This window comes from Lepeophtheirus salmonis, chromosome 3 (assembly GCF_016086655.4).
Source record: "Lepeophtheirus salmonis chromosome 3, UVic_Lsal_1.4, whole genome shotgun sequence".
Lineage (NCBI taxonomy): Eukaryota > Metazoa > Arthropoda > Copepoda > Siphonostomatoida > Caligidae > Lepeophtheirus > Lepeophtheirus salmonis.
Window position 1 is genome coordinate 48430629 of NC_052133.2, and position 22890 is coordinate 48453518.

Sequence of the window (22890 nt, forward strand, 5' to 3'; positions counted from 1 at the left end):
CCGCGTAGATCTAATTTTATGTTGTACGTAAAAATAGAGTGTGTTCCTATGACGTCAGCATTGTTAATACTGGCCATCTTGGAACAATGCATAAACAATCCTTCTTTTTTTTTATTAATATTAAAGAATATGGCAAACTACTGTTGTTGAATGCCAGGATCAAGTATTAAAAATAGTGGATTCTTTTAAACATAAAGCTATTTTCTTATGCCTACGCCGATTGGTAATTATAGTTACCAGACAGTTTTTTTGTTATTTTCAATAAAACAATTTATTTGAGTTATTTTATGTGTAAAATCTATCCTAAGAAACTGTTTCAACGTATGTCTAAAATCCATTGAAAGTGTTGTACGATAATTATCTACATTAATGGGTTAACCCTCGTGTGCTGTTACTCGTCAAATTGATCTATTTTTAACTTTAAACAACAAAAAATACATCTTCGTGATATTTTTCAGCCTTGAAATTTCTTTACTCTTACTAATTATTGTTTGCATTATTTTTTTTTTTTTTTGCTAAAAATGACTTTTGTACAAAGATTGTATTATGTGTCATTTTGACAGAGTTATTAAAAATGATACTTTATGTTATAAAAATTCAAGATACACATATAAACCTTAGAAAATATTTATAAACATTCTCTCGTAGACTAGTTATGCCCATTTTATGTAAACATAGATCCAGAATAAAATTACTGTAATTGAAGAAACAGTAGACTTAGAGCTACGAAGATATATAAAACACAATATTTATTTGCATTAACGTTACCCAAAACTATGCAACTAAAATAAGAACAAGCATATGTATTATTCTTAAGCCAATTAATTTCAAAATTAATATAATTTTTGACAAAGGAATGAAGTGATATTTTTGGTAATGAGAAAATACATGCAAATAAAAAGTTAATGAAGCTATAAATTGAAATCAAAAGTAACTTGCTAAAATATCCTTGATAAGGAATAATTCGGGATCAAAAATTTGACAAAAGATCTATTAGAAGAAAATATAACAAAATGCAGCCTCATATTCCAAGAAAGAAAAGATTTTTTTTTCATGAAAGTTATCTTTTTGTCAAAAAATGTAAGAGAGAAGGGTCCTCAATGACAAAAAATAAGGTCGAAATAAAGTACCACTCAGAACTAAAAACAATTACTCCTAGTCCCACAATATATGTTATAGCTTATTGGGATATCCATTCGACATTTTGTTTATTCATCACCCTAAAGAATGAAAATGACAGATTTTCACTGATTTGGGCATAGTTGGAAAACTTTGTATATGATTGACTTTCAAAGCTACATTCATCTGTTGATATTGATTTGCAATGAAACAGCATCTACCTATGGAACGATGAGAGTGGAAGGCCTTTTTAATAACTATTCATCAAATAAGTTCAAATACCGGGTCAACCGTCATTATTTACTCATTTTAACACACAGCGTATTGAAGTTTGTTGCAGGATCTTTGGTGAATAAAAAAACAAGTTTATTAACAATCAATACAAATCCAAGGAACATGTTATATTCAATGTATCCGAACTCAGAATTGATGGTGACCTCTAGTCGCGGGCAGAAGCTGCTGCTGAAACTCTCGATGTACTCGGCGCTCATAGACGCTCAGGTCTTGTTGACATAGGTCTTCTGGACATAGGTGTTGTTGGGGCATCTTTTGCAGGCTTGGGGATCAACGTGCGCATAGATGAAATTTATTAGGGGAGGTGAGGTCAGGACTGTGTGATTGCCAGAATTCATTTACCCATTAGTTCATGTTGCCCTGGAGCCACTCTTGGGTCTTCTTTGCGGTATGGGCAGGTGATCCATCTTGTTGGAACAATCGGAGATAATTGTCAACGCTGAATTTGATCCACGGGAGAACTTTGGTTTCCAGAATTTTGACGTACACGTCAGCTTTTAGCCTGTATCCTAAAGGGACTCTCACGGTATTCAGGGTTTTCCCATTGGATGTAACCAGGACTAACAGGGTGCTTAGTGGTGGACACATATCAGTGCTACCCTGTTACATCCCCTTATGTTAGTACTCGATCAATTTGTCTGTTGAAGACAGGGTCAAAAGTAAAAGCTATATCCTCTGAAAAGATTACATTGAGTTCACAGCTTCCGTGTTTCCGCATGCCTTTTTGAGAGTCCTTGACACCACTGATGAAGACTTGTTCATCTTCCTGGCCATTTCAGCAATTGATGAATTTTGGTTTTTCTTGAAGGATGACTCAAGGCTGTTGTCAGACACAGATAGTTTCTGTTCTGCTCCTGGAGAGTGTCTTAGGCCCTCTGCAGCTATCAACCGCATAGATACATTTTCAATGGTCTTCCTCGAGGCCTGAGATGGCCATCTTAGACAATCCTAAGGGAAGGGTCACAGAGATCTCAATTGTCTTCTTTTACTGTGTGCTCATGAAGACGACTAGGGCAATGTTTTTCTAAGCAATCGACAGCTAATTATGTGTTCATCAACATAGCTCTTCGGAACATGGTAAAAAAATGACTCTTAACCTCTCAAAGTTTGCAAAGTAGAGTTGAGTAAATAATTTTAGTTGGCCTGGTATATCCCAAAAGATAAATATTTATTTACGTATGTTAGATTGATATTGCATATTTAGTAAAACAATTTCTCATTCAAAATTATAATGTATTTAAATGAAAAAAATAGCTATTAGCTAGTTAAATAATTATATATTATTTCATTCATCTCAAACTTCAAACAAACACTTTTTTATGAGGTAATTTTGAAGACAACGTGTGTTCACAAAAAGTAAAGATCACACAAATGTTATTATGGCGTCATTTTCAATTATTAATGCAATTTGTGACGTCTGTGACAACACTCCAATTACATATATCATGGTGTTACCTCACTAATACAAACATTCACAATGTATTTTGTCGTCAACTGATGATATTTCGGCTTCCTCTACCCTATTCAGTGTTCTGAACGTTGATTGGTTGAATCATGTCTTCCCAAGAATTCTTAAATATTAACACTATTGTTAATAAGTGTTGGCTAACTACCAATTTTTTTCTTTTCTTTCTGTATGAAAGGTTGCATGATACAAATAAGAGAACAACGTGAAATAAGACCTTGATGTTATTTCGAGCAAGTAATATGCATATGAAAAAGAATTAGTTTCAATTAGTGTAAAACAAAGGCAATCCTCACTCAAAAAGCTTGTTTCTAACAATCAGTATTGTTTGAAACCATTTCTCCTATAATTGTTACTTTGAGTGTTAAAAAACTCATTTAATATTCCTGCGTAGTTACTGTCACATCCTTAGGTGTTCTTTTAAAGCTTGTGTCCGTCTCAAATGAATTGTTTAAAAACAAACTGTCCTTCTATCTACATTTTCATTTAATCTGGAAGCTTACATAGCAACACATATGAGTACTCAGAGTAAGACCTTGACTTTATTGGGTACTTTCTATTATAATCCATAGTTTTGATTTCATTTAAGTTAGTAATATAAAATAAGACTTACATAACTACGGTACATTAGACAATTCCATATTTATTCAATGATTGAAGAAATTGATTTTTCTTTTAAACAAATCCTTGCTACCTTTGAGAGGCGTAAAGAGTTTCAATCATAATGTCGGGCACATTAATAAAAAGCTGTTATTGTAATCTTTCAAATAAAATATTCCAAACAAATATATCTTACTTCTGGGGAAAGAAGGAAGCAAAAAGGTAGGAAATAGCAACTTTTACCCTCGCTGCCAATAACACCTTGGACATCGTCAAACAGCTGGGAGTCCGCCACAAGAACATCGACTAAAATTCGAAGCGCCTGGAAGTAAGGCCAGTCAAGCTAATCACTGAAGCTGAGTTACACTCTTTTGAGGACTAACTAGTCATGTCTATGACCAAAATTGTAAAAAAGAATAGTACAAACCGTCCTACTGTGCCATTTTTTAGTCGAAACTGCTGAGGGAAAGTTACAAAGGTTTAAAGAGACTTAAAAACATCATTAGTGATGAAATATTCATTTGCAATTTGATATATTAGATTAATATATAATTAAATGTATATTACTGATCATTGATTAATATTAGATATATACTAAACAACTCTTACAAACCTATTCAAGGTTTTATCTTGCCAAAGAAACAGGCTTGCTTTGAAGCATAAATACTTGTATAAAATAACAAAGATAATAAAAAAATACGTGGTAAATTGCAACAACATATTGCAACTGATCCCTTTGTACTGAGTGTTAAATCTCCGTTTTGCGTACAACTTTGTAACACAATTTTTTTGGGATGATTAGGCCTTTTAATAAATCAGAACATTATGCAATATGCAAAATGTAGACATAATTACACTTAATGTATTTCTATATTTTATAATCAGAGTTGTATATTTTAAATAGTTTATTTGTGTTTTTATGGGGGCAGCACTGTTGAGCCTAAGAGGCTGAAACTTTGCATGAGTACACCTTTTGAACCTGGTCATCCCAAGACGGAGTAAATATTCTTATACTCTATTCTTATTTTATCCCAAAACATAAAAATTGCTTTCTGAAGCTCCATACGACTAGATGGGAATTGAGCTTTGAATTCAAAAGTGATTGACATCTCAAAAAACAGCTGTAAGAATAACTACGTTTACTAAATTTATTCAAAATCAAACAAGTTAGAGTCCAAAAAAGATATAGGTGAGAATTGCACCTACGTTTTTTTCAGGTGCAAAAAAAAGAAGATTTTCGGATTCGTAGACTAAATAAAATTTGTATAAATTTGTCTAAAAATTCGTTTGCACATAAATTTGAAATGTAAAAACTCATGTTTAGTTGAATATAACCCTAAAGTATTTTAAATTTTCGGAAAATTTTGTAACATAATTTATGAAATATTTGCAAAAATGAACCAGTTATCGAGTATTATTTTTTCGACAACATTATTCTGCATATCTTTTTTGGCTTTTCAAGTTTGAAAAACTTGAAGTGTTCTGTTCTTCTTTACGATTCCAATAAATGCTATTCACTACGGTTTTTTTTTTGCAAAATTAGTCTTCAAGAATTGCGATTTGGCAGTATTTTAACAAAAATTACATATGTACTTTTCATCTATACAGTTTTTGTGATGACCATATGCTTGTTTTGTATTTTGAATTTTGTAACATATTTTATACTTAAATGCTTAAATTCACCGAAAGTGTTTCAAAATTAAGAAGAAATATTTTAAACCATTATCAACGTTATTTCCCACTCCCTCCTTTGTCTGAGCAACGCAGGGTCCCCCCATGGTAGTGTTTCTATATTTTAAGACAAACTTGAGCCTTAAGGCTTTTGAATTGAATATCAATTATTCCCTCACAAGTCCAAGTCCTTAAATATGTAATGTAAAGGAGGTCAGTTTGAGTTATAACATTTCTTTAGATGCCATTTAAAGTGCATAATTATATATTATATATTGGTTGATTCAAGTCTTAAGGCTATTATTGAGTCAAGTAAAAATTAACTATAATCAATCAAAAGTAATTGCCACAACCTCAGCTCAATGTTTAAGTGATGATTAGCTTATATTGAGTCAAAACAATGAAATAGTTATGATAAAATTTGTTTAAAAATGATCTCAATTATAGTAAAGGCAACAGTTTTGATTTTGAGAACATCTCAAGTTTTCAATTTAGAGCTCAAATATTGCCTCAAGTTTTCACCTCCCCCCTTTGTAATTTTTTTTAATACTGGGTATAATAAAAAACTGAACTCAATTTGCAAAGTTTTAAGCCAATGATTTGCACTTTACCTATTTTCTCAAAAAATCATGAAAATCATACATCTCATACCCGTTAAATCATTAAGGAAAAAAGGTACCATTTTTTTTACGGATCAACGAAATACGAAGAAATAAAAATCGATCAGTTTTTGACTCATCAAACCATAATTTGAAATGCTACAAGGAACTTGAATATCCCTAATTTCTATATAACAATCCCATTTAAAAAAAAATTAAATGGTATGTACAAAAAAAAAAAAAAAGTACTTCCTTACTATTTTAGACTTTTTCTATAAAATGGTTTAATTCACACTTACTAACAGATGCATTAAGCTATTTTTGTATAGCTTGGAGGCTAGCTAAGAAATGCGTCTACTTTTTTTTGGGTAAATCCAATTTGTATTACTGTTTTTTTTAATAAGCACAATTTTGCTTGGATTGGTAGGAGAAGGTATGAAATTTACGTAGTAAATTTGAAAAGTTACGATATTGCCAGTCCATTATATTTATGACGTAATGCAGCTCTAAATAGTAGTTCCAATACAATGTCCTTCCACTGATCTTTTTCGATATAGGTGCAATAATCAACTCCAAGTCTTATATTTATGTGGTTATGGAGCCTATCGTAAAGGCTTGGGTTCATGAAAAATATTACTAGCAATAAAGAAGTTGTGATCCATTTTCCAAGATTCTTCAGCCAACCACGGTTCAAAGTAAATTTCACTGTGGTAAGGATAAAATATCAGATTATTGCCCACGGAAATATGGTTCCTTTCTCTCTAGATTTATACCCAACAGATTATTTTACATCGGGATATCCGGAATGGAAGATAAGTAAATCGAGATACAAAGTAATTGATGCTCTAGAGAGATTAATTGTCTGAGAATGGAACCAAGTTCTAAAAACAATGATCAGTTATTCTTGCAAATCAATAAAACATCCATTGGAGGCTGAACATGAAAATAAAAGAGTAATATTAAAAATATTCATTCGATCTAGCTCAATGGGCAACTTGCTTGGGACAAATTATTCTCGAACTCAATTTGCCTAGGTTCGAGTCTCGGTCATTCCTAAATCGGGAATTACCCTTTATGTATATGGACTTCAAAGACAATTCATAGGTCAGATAGAGTAAATGTAATATTATAATATTTACTAATACTTAATCAATAAATACCATCGCACCGATTAAAGGAACTATAAAGTAAAAAAAACATTGATTTTATATATTAAAATAAAAAGGATTTATTCTGAAATTAATTAAAATTATGTGTACCAAAAATTACAGCTTCATTTTGTAAACGATTATGGTCAGCAGGCTGGAATAAGTGTGTTACTGATTTAAATTTTCCAGTATTCCAGGAGCACAATATTACTTCTATACCAAACAACACTAACAAATGTGGCACGTCACCATAAAAATAATCTTGAACAAAATTAAGAAAAATAGAAAATCCCAATTAATTTTATTACTTTATATATACCGGGTGGTCCATTGATATCTGAAAACTTACTAATTCAATAATTAATGAAGGTTCACTGATTGAAATAAATTCATATTTCGATGAATGAAAGCATAAACAATTAGTTACAAAACTAACCTGAGCTCTTTAGCCTACGTAACAGAAGAGGAAATGACTCTTGAACGTGATCATTTGGGACCCCGAAGGAGTTGGGGGTCTTCAGGGCCACCGTCTACGCCAACACCAAGCCTGAAACGTTGGAGATGATGCAATGCTCTGTCAAAAATTCCAAACTGGACCCAGAGGACTTAAAGTAAACAGCCAGGCCTATCACCTCAAGTCCGTGAGGGCCTAAGAAAATGATCTCGGGGTTTTACACCAGACTGTCCAGAAAACATTACAAAAATGAGTCGAAAGAACCAGGTGAGAGGCCACTTTTGATACCAGCAATGAAAGAAATCTATTTCGTTCCAAGCAAAAATCTTTTAAATGAGTTTTTGTTCTTTTAACTCATTTTTCAAACTTTTGGCCTCCTTCCATACCTGATGCAAACCCTTTCGACAACACCTTTTGGGTATATGTCGAAGGGAAGGACTGTAATGCCATCCACACATTGAGGCCCTCAAAGTGACTGCCATCCAGCACTGGGACATTAATCCATAGTTAAAATTCTTGAGTATCTTAAAACATTCCCATAAATTTGAATACAAAGCATATTATGGAACGAAATATGTCTATGAAATATTTGCCGGTGTGTGCCTACCCAGGGGTCTAATAAAAACTTTTAATTTTAAACTACAAATAGTTATAATTGATTAATTAAAATACAACTTTAACAAAATTAAATAGATGTGTTCCAGAGTTGCCTTAATCATTTATGTAGCCACACTTAGCTGCAATTATTGACTTCAGACAATGGAGTAAGGCCTGGTACCTGCCATGGCTGTAGTCCTTTGTCATGACGTCCCGGAACTTTTATTCGATTTAAGAACTCCCTTTTCAAATCTAATCAATTTCTTATTTTTTAATTGTAACGATCAATTTTTGGCTTATTTATGTATAATTTACAATGCACACAAAGATTTCATCAGAATAATTTGTAGATAGAAACTTACAATATTTATTCTAAGTAATGTAATCTATACTCAATTTATATAATAATCATTCAATCTTGCTTTTGTTTTTACGAGCAACAAATATATACGTAGTATTGTGTCGGCCCTAATTTATTCGTTACAGTTCAGTCCTCTCTTACAATAAGTCTTATTGGTCTTTGAGATCGGTCCTTCGGACTGTGAGTAAACGAACTGATTATACAAAGAAGAAATAATGTCGAGAGATGTCATAAAAAAGATAACTTTATGCGTTTTTTAGAACTGATATGCAGGACTGAACTGAAGCAGACTGCAGTCTATAGTCCTAAATAAGGATGGACTCAATACACTATTTGTACGTACATATAATTACTAAAATTATCCAAATGTTTTGACTTACTCGCTTTCTTTGTTCAACCTCCAACTTGATAATGAAAAGTAGGCTTTTTTCGTGGGTTTGTCCGTTTCTATCTTTACACATTGTATGTTTGCGTGGGACTTGATATATGAATATAACGTATAATCTTTATTTTTTTCTTCCAATTAATAGCTCCTTTTTCAAAAATCATGCATGATATTGTTGCACTCACCTTCATCAAATAATTAAGAGATGACTAATTCATGGCTATATTCCGAGTATGGATGTAGCAGTCATAAATGTCTTGACCTTTATACAATCCCTTCTTTTTTCCCAATGTTTTGGACATGCTGGCGGCGTAGAAGGGGGTCTTGGAGACGTTCAACTCCTTGGAGTGCTCGAATGGAAATTCGTCAATTACATTCAAGTGTCCTTTTCTTCACAAACTCAAGTTTGTTTGGATTTGTAAGTGATGGTTCATGCTTTCATATATCGGAATATGAAATAATTTCAATCAATCAACCTTCATAAATAATTGAATTAGTAAGTGTTGGAATTTTAATGGACCACCTGGTATCGTTTAAAATACTATTGTTTTTTCGTCCTGGACGTTAACCATTCCCTATATTATATGTAAGTCTACGTGACGTTATCAAAAAATCAATTAGTCATTGAGCTCAAGTGATAAGGGATTTTGAAAGGAATTAAACTTTTTTTTCTCTTTGAAATATATCGAAAGGGTTGCTCCTTTTGAATTCAATCTGATAAAATAATATATATATAAATTATGCTCATAAATAATAAATTTTCTAATCCCCTTCCTGAATTATTATTTACCCCAAAAAGAAGAGGGGAAAGGGATCGCATTCCTCTTCATCCATAAGAGAGCTTCATTATCATATCTTTGTCATTTACTCATCCATAACCTATGTATATATAAATATATAATGTATAACATTACACATGAGTAATGTTTGACTAATGCATTGGAATCTCCATATTTGATTTTTGTAGGAACTAAGTACTTCTCTATGTCTCCCCCAATCCATTGATTGTTTACTTTCCTTTAAGTCTATGGGATATCATGTTTGTTATACACAAGAGCTTGTGATGGTCTCAAAACCCTATACGCAGCACCGTTACCAGGGATTTTATATCGGCTTTTTGTCAAGTTATTGACAAATTTAATAAATATCTTTTTTTTAAAGACGGTAATTTGTTAAAAAAAGGTATAATTTAACAGAGATCTTTTTTTCTTAAAATAAAAAGTCACCATTTGGCAGATATTTTTTGTATATAGATACAAAATTTCACAAATAACTTCACGTATATAATTTTTTTTTTATAAAACAATATCTTTCATTTAAAAAGCGTGACAAAAAACATTGCCTAGACAAATTTGACTTGACGATTTTAGTAAATGTCATTTATGACCCTACTTATACGAGTTTGATCCAATAATATTTTTTATGTATTAAACTATTTAGGTTCTTGGATAAATTTTGATTTATATCAGTCTCATAGAAAAATTCGTTCCAGTCATTTCTTACAAAAAAATCTGTCTTAATGAGTTCTATTTAAAATTAGTACAGTCTGATACTATAATTGAATTGTGGATGACGTCATTTGTACTTTCAAGTTTTGTACGATTCTCATAACTGAGACTTTTTTTGGATCCAAATAACTTTATTTTTTATAAAAATTTGGGAGTAAAGCCCTCATATAGAGCAGTTATCTCTAGTTTGGTCCCTAAAAAAATCGGTTAGAATGATTCGTATTTAAAATTCAGTCTGGACTGATTTTATAATAGAAACTTTTGATGATGTCATGGATATTTTCAAATTGTGGACATTGGTACAATGACGTCATAGGATACTTTAAAAGTTAAATTAAATGTATAATTTGTATAATTTTGATCAGAAAAGCTCTTTACATATGATTAGATGGTAAAAAAATAAATAACGATCCACTATTTGAAAAAGATTAACTAGTGGGGTTCTTGCCCCAATTCCAGACCAAATTATTGATCCAAATATGTCTTGAAAATATCCTTTAAGACCGAACCACTTAAAAGATAGCTTTGTGTCAAATCGTGAAATTATTGACTAGACTAAGTCAATTTCATTCGTTATTAAATTAGTGTTAGCTATCGAGGTGAGTAGCAAGTCTTCAAAATATGTACTCAAGAAAATTAAATTAAAATCACAATTCATGCGTCCAAAAGTCTTTGATATTAAATCTATGCCAGTTCAATCTAATTTTATTTTATACAGAGTGGTGACCGACAACTAGCAGCAATATGACTCAATTACGAAAAACGTGATTTTAGGGTACAAATAAAAGACCATTCAAAACCAATATAATTGTAATTGACTTTTTAATGTTGTAAGCAGTCCAGATGGAGATGCCAAGAGTCTCTGCAGCTTTTCAAGTACTGTAACTGGTCCAAAGACACATGTGTTGCCCTTTTTGGTTGTTGCTCCAACATTTTTAGAGCATGAGATAAAAGTAAAACTTTTTATTTTCGTTTTAGCAGTTGTTTAGTTGTTTAATGAAACCTTGTACTTAAAAAGAATAGAAATAAAAATTTAATTAAATGCTTCTCTAATTTTTGACTACCCCCTCATTAGACCAAATCTTTTGAACTATGGATTTGAGAATAATTCAAGGGTTTTTTTTTTCCAATTTATCAAAGCATATCTTAAAACCACTTAATACTTTGTTTGAAGTTTGAGTACACACTAAATAATTTTATTCCAACTATTCAATTGGCAAAATCTAATTGGCAATTACCTCTTACTCCATTTCGAATTCATCCACACGAGTCTAGGAATCTGTAATGTCTCAACTCCACTCTATTAACTCAAGTCAACACATAAACGATAAGAAACTCCACTTAATTAACTCAAGTCAATACATCACCTTAAGAATACAATATATGGTACATAATATTGATCTCAATTAGAAGATTGGATTGGGATTGTTATTTGAATGAAAAGATTGTATCTTTTGATTCATTCGTTGTTAATTGAATCAAGATGTTTTAAAATAACGAAGAAGAAAAATAAGAACCGTATCAAACGGGGGAGAAAATAATTAAATTTTAAAATTATTCAACTCATTCTAATTCTTTTTTGTAATCATCTTATATAGACAGAGTGACGCTATAAAAATTTTCACTTATGTTTTCCCTATTTTAAACCCTTTATAATGATGACAGAGAATTTAAAATTATATCTTATGATGCACAAAATTTAATTTTAATTTCCATTAGTATCTGAAAACTTTGAATTTTAAATCTCAACGGGATATAATTTATTAATTAATAATATAATTTCAACAAAACAAAAACAAAAAATAGATGGTTGTCTGAGCTCTCTTAATCATTAATGTAGCCGCTATTAGTGGCGATGATGGCTTCCAGGCGAGTACAGGAGGCCTGGCACCTGGTTCTTATGTCGTCCTCTGTTATAGCGTCTCAGTGCTGGCTGACAGTGGCTTTGAAGGCTTTGGTGTTTGGATGGCGGAGACTGCAAGCCTCCCTTTTGACTTGCAACCAAAAAGTGGAGTCGAGGGGTTGGCATCAGGGGTGTATGGGGGCCAAAAAAGAGTTTTGCAACGGAAGAGATGGATTTCTTTTATTGGGGGTGTCAAAAGTGGCCTCTCCAAACTCACAAGGCTCTTTCCAACCACTTTTTTTATAGCTTTCGGGACAGTCTGGCGTGATACCCCGAGATATCGGGCATGGCCCCTGATGAACATGAAGGGATTGGCCTGAGCTGTTTTTTTAACTCCTCCGTTTCCAGGTAGTACTTTTTGACATAGTGCTTCTTCCACTCCAACGTTTCAGACTTGCTGACGTCGTAGACTGTGGTCCTGGAGACACCCAGCTGTTTGGAGTGCCCCAATGGAAATTTTTCGACGACGTTCAAGTGTCATTTTGTCAAGTGCTCAAGGTTATTTTGTATTGTATTCTAATTGTTTATACTTTAATATATCAAAATATGAATTAATTTCAATATCTCAACCTACATTAATTATTGGATAAGTAAGTGTTATTATTTCAATGGACCACCTCGTAGGAGTAGTTTTCTTTATTAGATCTCCGGATGGCAAAGTACCTAATCTCCATCAGCAAAGAAACATTTATTTATTCCATGTCCTTTTTCCAATTTTTCAAAAGCTAATTTTGACTGTGAGCCTCAAAACGATAGAAAACATTACGGATCAATTCATGAGTGTAGGAAAGTTAATGAGATGAAAAATGTTTGGATCTCTAGAAAGAAATGATTCGGACATTATATTTGCCCGTATGATGGTTAGAGCAAAAAGTAAACTGCTACTTTTACATTAAGGCTCTCCATGAAAACATTTTTACTTGGATCTAAGAAAAGTAGCGTAATAGAGAGTAATTTTAGTAGCAAGGTGATGATGCTCCATCCCACACGTCCAAAAATAGTTAAACATTCTCACATGTCAAATAAGAAAAAGAAAAAGGTTTGGCTACCCTCATTCACATATCTACAGAGGTGGGCAAAAGTATTTTTATAAAACTTTAAAGCTCCATCATTTTATTTTTCTTATAACTGAACAGAGGTTTTTTTAAAAATAATAATTTGTCAGGACCATTTCTAAACACTTCCTACTTTATGTAGAGGTTATTATCTTTAATCGCGGAGTCCAGGCGGTGACGGAAGGCGGAGAACATTTGCTTTTTGCCATTGTGGGACTACACAGAGCATACTTGATACCCTTAGAGCTGTTTCAAAACGTTGTACACGGTATTTTTTTGTACTTTGACGTAGATAAAATCTTTCGAATCGCTTCTGGTCGAATACAAATCGTGGTTCACTTTGCATGGCTGCTCTTGGACCTTCATTTGGGAGACTGAGTACAAAACTTCTGTTAATTATGTTGCTTATCAATACTTTGGGTGACAAAAAAGTGCAACCATCAGTTGGAAAAAGCACCATAAATAATTTACACGCGAAAGAAAGCCTGTGTAAGCCCTCTCGATTATTATTTAAGGTGTCATTCCAGAACAAGGCTTGTGAATTAAGCCACTTCCATATTCATGCCCCCAATGCATTCATTGAGAACGATTCGTGAGGCATGATCAAGCTTCTACATCCTGCTAAAGAAATGTGCCCTAGCCAGAGGCCCAAACTTTCAATTATTAATCTTCATTAATATATGTGCAGGCCTTATTAATAAAATTATCCGATATTTTAATTACATATTCTAGTTATATGGACTTTTTTTTTAAATTGGAAATAAGAAATTTTGAAAGGATCACCCAGTATATACAACACATATAAAAATATATTTATCGTCACTAAACGATTTACATATTTATATACAATGCAAACATATATAGAATAGATATGAATATATTAAAATTATTTTACGAATGAAACATCTCACTACGACTACGACTCTAGAATAAATTATCTATAATACGGGTACATAATTGGGAGGGGAGGGGGGTTTCCGGGGTTTTGTGGGGGAAGATATACAATAACAAGAGTTTTGAGTGAATAGAAAAGGTTATTCATTGAATCTATTCATCGTTATCTTACAAAAACTTTCTTACACAAACAAACAGACTTCTTAGTCTCTTACATCAACTGCGTGGTGGTCATCATTAAAAATAAATCGAAGTAGTACTACCTATGTAGTTGTACATTAAAATCTGAACACTTTGAATTTTAAACTTCAACAACATATAATTTATTAATTAAGAATAGAATTTCAACAGAATGAATACTATAAATAGATTTGTTCCCAGTTCCCCGTGATGATTGACAGTGGCTTTGAGGGCCTCGGTCTTTGGATGACGGACACTTTAGGCTTTCCCCTCAACATGCAGCCAATATGTGAAGTCGATCACACAGTGTCAAAAGTGGCCTCTCCAACCTCACAAGGTTATTTTAATCCATTTTTTATAGCTCTCTACAATCTGAACTCCGAGATCTCTTCCAATCCTCTCATGTTTTTGAGGGGATTGGACTTGGCTGTTTTCTTTCACTCCTTCGGGTCCAGTTTGGCCTTTTTGACAGAGCCCTTTTTTCTCAGGATAGCGGTGGTGATGGATTTTGACAAACAGTTAAGGGACAGGGTGTATTATAATATATTAGAAGGGGTCCTTGATACTCAAAATAGTGGGGGAATATGTTTTTATCCAATTGCAAAACCTGTTGGCCGAGGTGTATTTTGCAATTTAAAATTGAGTCTCTTGTGACAATTTCTTATTATACTATAGTTTGATTGTCTGAATATAAATTTCAATAAAAATTTACAATATCCGGAATGTGTAGCCTTTTAATATAATGGGCTGCATTGCTACTAGAAATACTTTACTGGGCCGCAGAACCTATTTAGTTAAATTTTTTGAAAAAATGGTTATATAAAACAAAACTATTAAATACTAGTTTATTTCATAACCAATATAAATAAACTCCAAATTTAATTTTTCATTGCCAAAATGCTTAAAAAAGCTAAACTGGAACCCTGTTAGATTCCCAGAAAATATTTGATACAGTCAAATATTTTTCAATGATTAGTGGGCCACATTTAAACATTCGGTGGCTCCAAGGGTAAAAGAAGTTGGATATCCCTACACTAAATTATAAAATTGCTTGCAATGAAATTGTTTCAAAATCAAATAACTCACTATCATTTCACCTGACAATGTAAATAAAGGTGAAATGACCATTGACCACTACTCTATTGGAAATTTTACAAATTGCCCGGGCATTTGACACACTGCCCGTTCATTCTACAGAATGCCAATTCTAACAGGTATTTTGAAAAATGCCCGATTTTTCACATTGCCCGTAACATATATACATATTACTAAGAAAGGATTATGAGTAAACAGACGGGTTTTTTTTGGGGGGGACAAAGGGAGCACAGTAAAATAAGTACAACTCGTCTGAAAAACATCCATGACTGTAGTTAAGTAAATCTATGACTTTATCTGGTTTTAGCTAAATATTGACGTTTGATGAAAAAAAGAGAAAAATTATTCAGAGAATGACAAATTTTTCAGTATTAAATGAATTTTAGTTTTGTCATATTTATAAGCCAAAGAATTTAATGATAAATTTTTACAAACTTTGTTTTATATGCAAATCCAATATTCAATTGGATTTTTTTTTTTGCACTAAAAAAAACGAAACAAAGTTTTGCACCCATTGTTTAATTTTTTTGCCCATAACTTTTTTGAATTTCCATAAATTTAGAAAACAGTCTTATTCGAATAGTTGTTTTTTGAGATGCCAATTACTTTCTGATTTTTAACTCAACCCCTCATCTAGTCTCTTTGAGCTCCGAAAAACAGTTTTTTGTTTTGTTTTGGGTATTGAATATGCCCCCTTTAAATTACCCCTTCCAAAAATCGGCAACCCTGTCTTAGCTAAACCAGGTTCAAAAGATGCACACATGCAAAGTTCCACTCCTCATAGGCCCAACGGCGTGTGCACCCGTAAATGATAAATACAAAGAAACTCTATTTTATAAATATATATAGACTGTTAAGTAAGGCATTCTTATAAATACATGGAATGTAAACAAAAACTTTTTTTTTTGAGATAGATGTTAAAACTACGATTAAAAAAAAAGAAATAAAAGCAACTGGTATTTTCTCAACCAAAATCCCTTCCTTACATATAAGTAGAGAAGCGGAAAAAAATTGCACAAATTTTCACATCTCTATTAGGAAATGGTGAAGAGTTCTTTTTTTTCCCCAAATGACATTAGGCCTTAGAAATTGAAAAATTATATCCATCAATTTTTGATTTATTCATCTGTTTTAAATAATAACAACCCCAAACTCTTTTGTCTCATGACTTTACACATCTTTCCCACCGGAAAGCATCACTCTTTATAATCAAATTCGTCACGGATAGGAGTGTGTGTGGGGAGGGATGTCATGTTAATTAGGAACAAATCCTATGATATATGGAATATATATATATCTGACCCGTCAACATAATAGGAAGCAGTAATAATTTTTTTTTATATAATAGAACTTACGTTTGTATTCATAAACGAATCACCATTGTCCATATGTATCAAAAAGAATGCTCCTGATTAATCCTTTAGAGCAGTGGTCGGGGAACAGGGGCAAATTATCCCAAATGGGGTCATTTTGGGATAATGACAGTACTACTTCCTAGTCTCGAATAAAATAAACAACCGGTTTTATGTCTGCAGGGGCAGACATAAACCTGTTGGGGGCTGTAGGGGCAAGAGCCCCCTACAGCCCCCTAAAAGGAATGTATGCTTTTTATTAGAATTTTTTTTGGTAAGGATGAAAAAATTTTCCGCTATATTAAGGGTAAAAATTTAAATTTTTGTAAATAACTATGGATTTTAAAATTTTTTTTTTTTAAATTTATTATTTCAAATTTTTTGTGAATAGTTGTAGACTTTTGATTGTTTTTTTATACTTAATATTTAATTTTTTTGCAAAAATTAATTTTTTTATCAACAACTGTTGATTTTTTTTTCATCAACTAAAAAAACGTGCCTCCCTCCATTTATAATCGTGCAAATATAATCGCACAAGTTTTGGGTAAATTGGTTTTTCAAGTTATTTTGTGGTCACCCTATAAAAATATCCGACCTCTGCTATTGAGGGACCGCTGAAAATTGCAATTAAAGTAAAAAATATAACTCATTGTTACATTGAAGGAATAATAATTTGTTAAATTATATTTGAAAGGGAATATCGGAGCCAAATCATGTCTTCTAAATCAAATGAAGGTTCTGAAGAATAGTCAACATTTTTATACATTTTATTTCATCCTAGAAATTTGAATACAATGCCTAAAATTGAGCAAAATATGTCTATGACCTATTGGTACGTATGCATATTCTAGATTGTTTCTTTTGTTAATTCACCACTTATACTATACTTACATGAATGCTAAAAATATAATTTAAACCAAGAAGGCTGCCTTTTTTATAAATAACGAATAATGAATTTAATGGTTATTTGTAATTCAATACTTTATTTTTTTTTTTTGCCTTTCAGATACAGATTAAAAAAAAAAGAAGTCTACAATTACAACGTGTGTCTTTTCTATTTTGTAAATTGATGCAAAAAGCTGAATGAAGAAAAACAACGTTGTTTTGAATTATTATAAACACTGCAAAGTGTACTGATTATTTTTTATTTTAATCAAAGTTTGTATCCTTCTAGATTATTTTTCATTAGGGAAAATGTTATTTTTTAATCAAATAAATATAAAATATTTTTTTAGACTAAGTATAGTACTTCAATATGAAAGTTATAAGGTTACGTTACTATAAAGTTATATTAAATAATTTTACTCCTACTGTCAAATTATTTGCAGATACCCTGGTACCGGTAAACAGAAAAATACTATACCAATTCCATGATAAATCGAAAGCAACGTCATGTTTGAAAAATATATTTTTATATATAATATGTGATGTAAAAACAAATTCGTTATTATTCTAATAGATATCTTTAGTATTGTGTATAAGTGCAATTGATTAACCCTTTTTGGTCCTAGAAAGATAGGATTTCTAACTAAAAAATTTTTTTAGGCAGTTTAGTGATTTTTTGAGCATGCGTCAAAGTTGAACACCAGCAAAGAGAAAATATGCTATATTTTACTGTTTTTCTTCAATCAAGGCGAAAATGCAAGCCATGCGGCTAAAAAGGCGAATCGTGTTTATGGTTCTGATACTTTAACAGCCAATTTGGTGGTGTTTTGGATTCCTCAATTCCGTTGCGGTAATTTGATGTCAAAGATACAACCCACTTTGGAAGGCTAAATATCGAAAATGTGGATAAAATAATCTGAGTCTGACTATTATGTAAGTACTGTTTTGATTGTCATGGTGATAAAAATTAATGTAATTCGTAAGAAATGGTTAGCTTTTTATAAAAAGAATACGCTTTGATTGGATTCTGGACAAGAAAAGTTGACTAATTGGATAAAAATATATTTTCTTTATAATTAATTGTCTTCATTATGTAAATGATGTAATAGCAACAAGGTTTGTAGATTTTGAAGATCCAGAAGGTTATTTCTTTACGAAAACAACACTGCTACAATCAGAGGACTACTTTTTGTTGTGAAGGTTGCATCCTCACGACACTGTTCTGTTTCCGCGTTTTGTTATAATCCTGTATTAGGATGGAAAATATAGATCCCTAAAATACTCTCATAAGCCACAACTCCTACCGCACCCGACATCCCGTCAATCAACTAATTCGTTCATACGACATTAAGGACTTTTGGTTTCGAATAATTTTACAAATTTTCTTTTGTTAATATGAATATAACATTTAAAATGGACTCATCATAACTCATCTACTTAGCTTCCATAGTTAAATAAAGTATTTAAAAAAAAAACTAATTCACTCATAAAACCGCAACATATATATAAGTCGTTAACTTTCTTGTTTAATGCATGACATGAATGAATCACATTGTAAATAATAATCAATGAATTATAATGGAGGAGAACAGTCATCATCGAAATAATCATTATTAAAGAAATGTACTTTTCTTTATTCTATTAGAGTAATGAAAGTCAATATTTGAAACAAATCAAAGTATTTGAATATATGAAAAATGAATGCATTAAATAAATTCCAGAGTAGTATTTTTTTTTTTTTTTAATAAGATCAATAAAGATTTATCTATCTGTTAATGTTATTGTACTTTAATTCCACCTATAATAGCGTTACCTTGCTTACACAAAAATACCAATACTGTTTTGTTGGCACTTGTCGATTCCCTTGTCTCACTTGATACGTCATGGCTATTTCATATTTTATTCTTTTAGATAAATAAACAAAGTAATCAGGTATATTATACTGAGATATTGGATTTGTGTAAGAGCGCGAAGAGAAGGGGGAAGTCAGAACATTGGTATTACTGAGTTAAGACCAGTGTTAAAGCAGCTGCCTGTTATTTGATTTTGAGAGGAGAAATGGAATGACTTCTATAAAGAGATGAACCCTCTACCCGCAGTTTCTCAATGGTGGAACCGCCACAAACAAGGATAGAGCCTTGAAGACAAGCCTCCATATGACAGATGAGTAGAGGGGCAATAATTGTCATTGTTTCTGGGAAAGTATCATCCATCCCTTCCATAAACCTTAGAAACAGATCCCATCCAAAGATTATCCAGTTAGCAATGATACAGTTGTTTTTCTAATGAATTCAATTCATGAAACATTCTTTATTAAAAGAAATCTTAAGATTAAAGCTTTAACATAGCTTTTTATTAGTGCAAAAAAGCTTTTTATCCGTGTTTGAAATAAATACTTTTTTCAAATATCTGCGTGACTTGGTGTTATTTTTTGTCTTGTAAGATATATATCAAAGAAAAAGCATACACTATAGTTTGTATTCGTTGGTATATGTTTCCAAATTCTAAAAATATTTAATCATTTCTGTATCTTTTTCTGAAATGGAGAAAATGTCTTCATAAACCTAAAAAAATGAAGAAAAATATGTCTTTTTTTTTTAAAGTAATAACAAATTCCTCATTTTTGATTAAAATAACAATAATTAGAGTCTATCGTAACAAATTCATAATAAAGAACGAACCTAAAAAAAAGTTAAATAATATTTCTGCCTTGACAAAATATTTTTGTATAATTTTGTATATCCTTTATTAATAGATATATAAATGGTCTTTTAAGACTACAAAAACATAAATTTTGGGCTATAGAAAGTTTGGACCACAAAGTTGTAGTAGTATTTAATGATGATCTTATCCATGTTATTTTTAATTAGGAGGTTTCATTACACAGCCAAACGACGGCTCAAACAAATTAAATCATGTTTTGTAGTTATACATGTTCAAAATATTTCTAAATGCAACGCCTGAACGAATTCTTCTACGCCAGTATCAGTGGTGAAAAGGCTGCAGAGACCGTTGGGATCACCCTCTGGATTGCCCACAATAGCAAGAAGTCAGTTACAGCACCATTCAGCCAAGAAAAACTAAAATGTATGCAGCAATAATACGGCTGATTTTTGGCCGACCTCCAGCCCTGACTCAACCCACTTTGCAGGTTGAGGTGTCTTGGAGAAGACTTTCTTCCATACCTCTCATCCAAGCTTGGATTATCTCTGAGCTGCAATCATGACAGTGGACAGTGACCATGGGCACGGTCTTCGTACTCAAGATCTGTAGAGGTTGTTATTGCATTATAAGGTGGTTATATACAATTTAAATATAGCATAGTCAAAACATTGATTTAAAGTTTTCTCGTCTTGATTTAATAAAAATCATGTTTTTCGTAATTTAGTCATACTACCACAAGTTTTGGGTCTACACTTTCTAAAAGTATATGTTTCTCAAGGTAAGAGCTATTTGGAACACAACATCTAAATCCTAGGGTAAAAATTTGTTGACTAGTGTAATTATTATATGCCAATTATTTTCTCATTATGAAGAACAACCCAATTTATGACCTCCAATAACAAAGAACAAAACATTTTAGTTTGAAAAGGGCGGGAAAATAATCAATCCTCAGTTTCTAGCTTACCCATGTTGATACATAAAATTTAATTGAATCCCTCTCACCCTTCATAAATTTAACAAACAACAACAAAAAAGAAATGGCTAAATAATCATGAACCATTGTAAGAAAATAATGAATAACGCGGCTTTCCTTGTAAGTATTTTAATAACGGCAATAAGAGAAAGGTGAAAGGTCAATTACATCTTCCGACAATTATTTTACATATTTGTATGAATGTATTGAAATAAGAGGAGGGAGGATTGTTTTTTTTAAAGGGGGGTAGAATGATTATAAATGCTGACTTTTTAGACATAAGACTTTGATGCTTATATTCAGTTTTCGATTTTTTTTTTTTTTGACATTATGAGGGGGAAAAATATCAGTTAGGATTTCAAAAGGAAAATAAACTTCCCTCGAAAAATTTACCATTAAAATGTTTTTTTTTTTTTGTAAAACTAAACATTTCAGGTCCCTTTTCGAGCGTACATAGTATTTTTTTCTTTTTATAGATGTTAACAAATTTTTAATTCTCATTAATATTAGTCATAATCATTAATATTAGTGCTCATAATCATTCTTGGATAGGTTGCATTTTCTCGGTTTGGTCTTAGCCTTCTTTTTCGGTCGGCCATTTTTTATTCCGCAATATTTTGCACATAAGTAAACGTCCTTTTTTTTAATCAAATTTATTTTTCCAAAAAATTGACGTGGAACCAGATCAGGACTGAATTTTACTAGGAAACCAGTCCTGACAAAAGTTAGACCTAGTTGGCATTCTCAAACCGGTCAAGGATTTCTAGACCAAAGCCCATAATTATATGATAATACTATTTTATTTCATAATGCTTGTTGTATTTTAAATAAAACTTATGCAATCACTCATGGGGAAAAAATTCATTTTAAAATAATATTTACATATTAATGAAATTTATTTTGTATTTGCGTATTATCACATACTTACTTATGGATCACCTTAAGAATATTGGTTAGTTTTTTGTAATAATTGTTTGTGCAAATGAAGAAAAAGTATTTTGCTACTATAGCACATGGACTGAAAAGTTCTGTGCTTAATAAATACAATACTGGATTTTTTTCGTTCAAAATTTTCAAGTCATTGCTTTACTTGAACGGTATTTTTTCCCATCAAGAAGTAGTGTAAAATTAAAACACTAAATATATTTTTTGAATCCATGGTCTTGAAAATAACAAAAGTAGCGTAGTCACACATAGCACAATAACTCACAAAGTAAAGAACAGATTGTCATGAAATTTGAAGAGCTGATTTTCAAAGGTTGGTTCTCACTGAAAGTTAAGTGAGTTAAAAAAAGCACCTTCGATGTCTGAAATAAAGGACTTTTCAGTCCATGTATTTAGTTTCAAAAATTTAAAAAAATGTTTATTTTTAATAGTGTGGTTTGAAAAGATTCCAAATTCAACAGGAAGATGGTGACACTCATAAAAAAAAGCTAGTCACATCTATTTAGCATCTGTTGACAGTTACTCATCTATGTTTCAGCCATTTTGGATGCAAATTTGTTATCAAACAGTTGATTGAGTGAGTTGATGGGAGTATTATTGTGGAAAAAAAATTTACTCACTCAAATGATTGTTACATATGAACAGCGCGTCCAAAATGGTTGACATTTTTGTGATTAGTTGTCAACAGATTCTAGATATATGAAACAAGCTTTTATTTGCAAGTGCTGCCATCTTCACGTTAA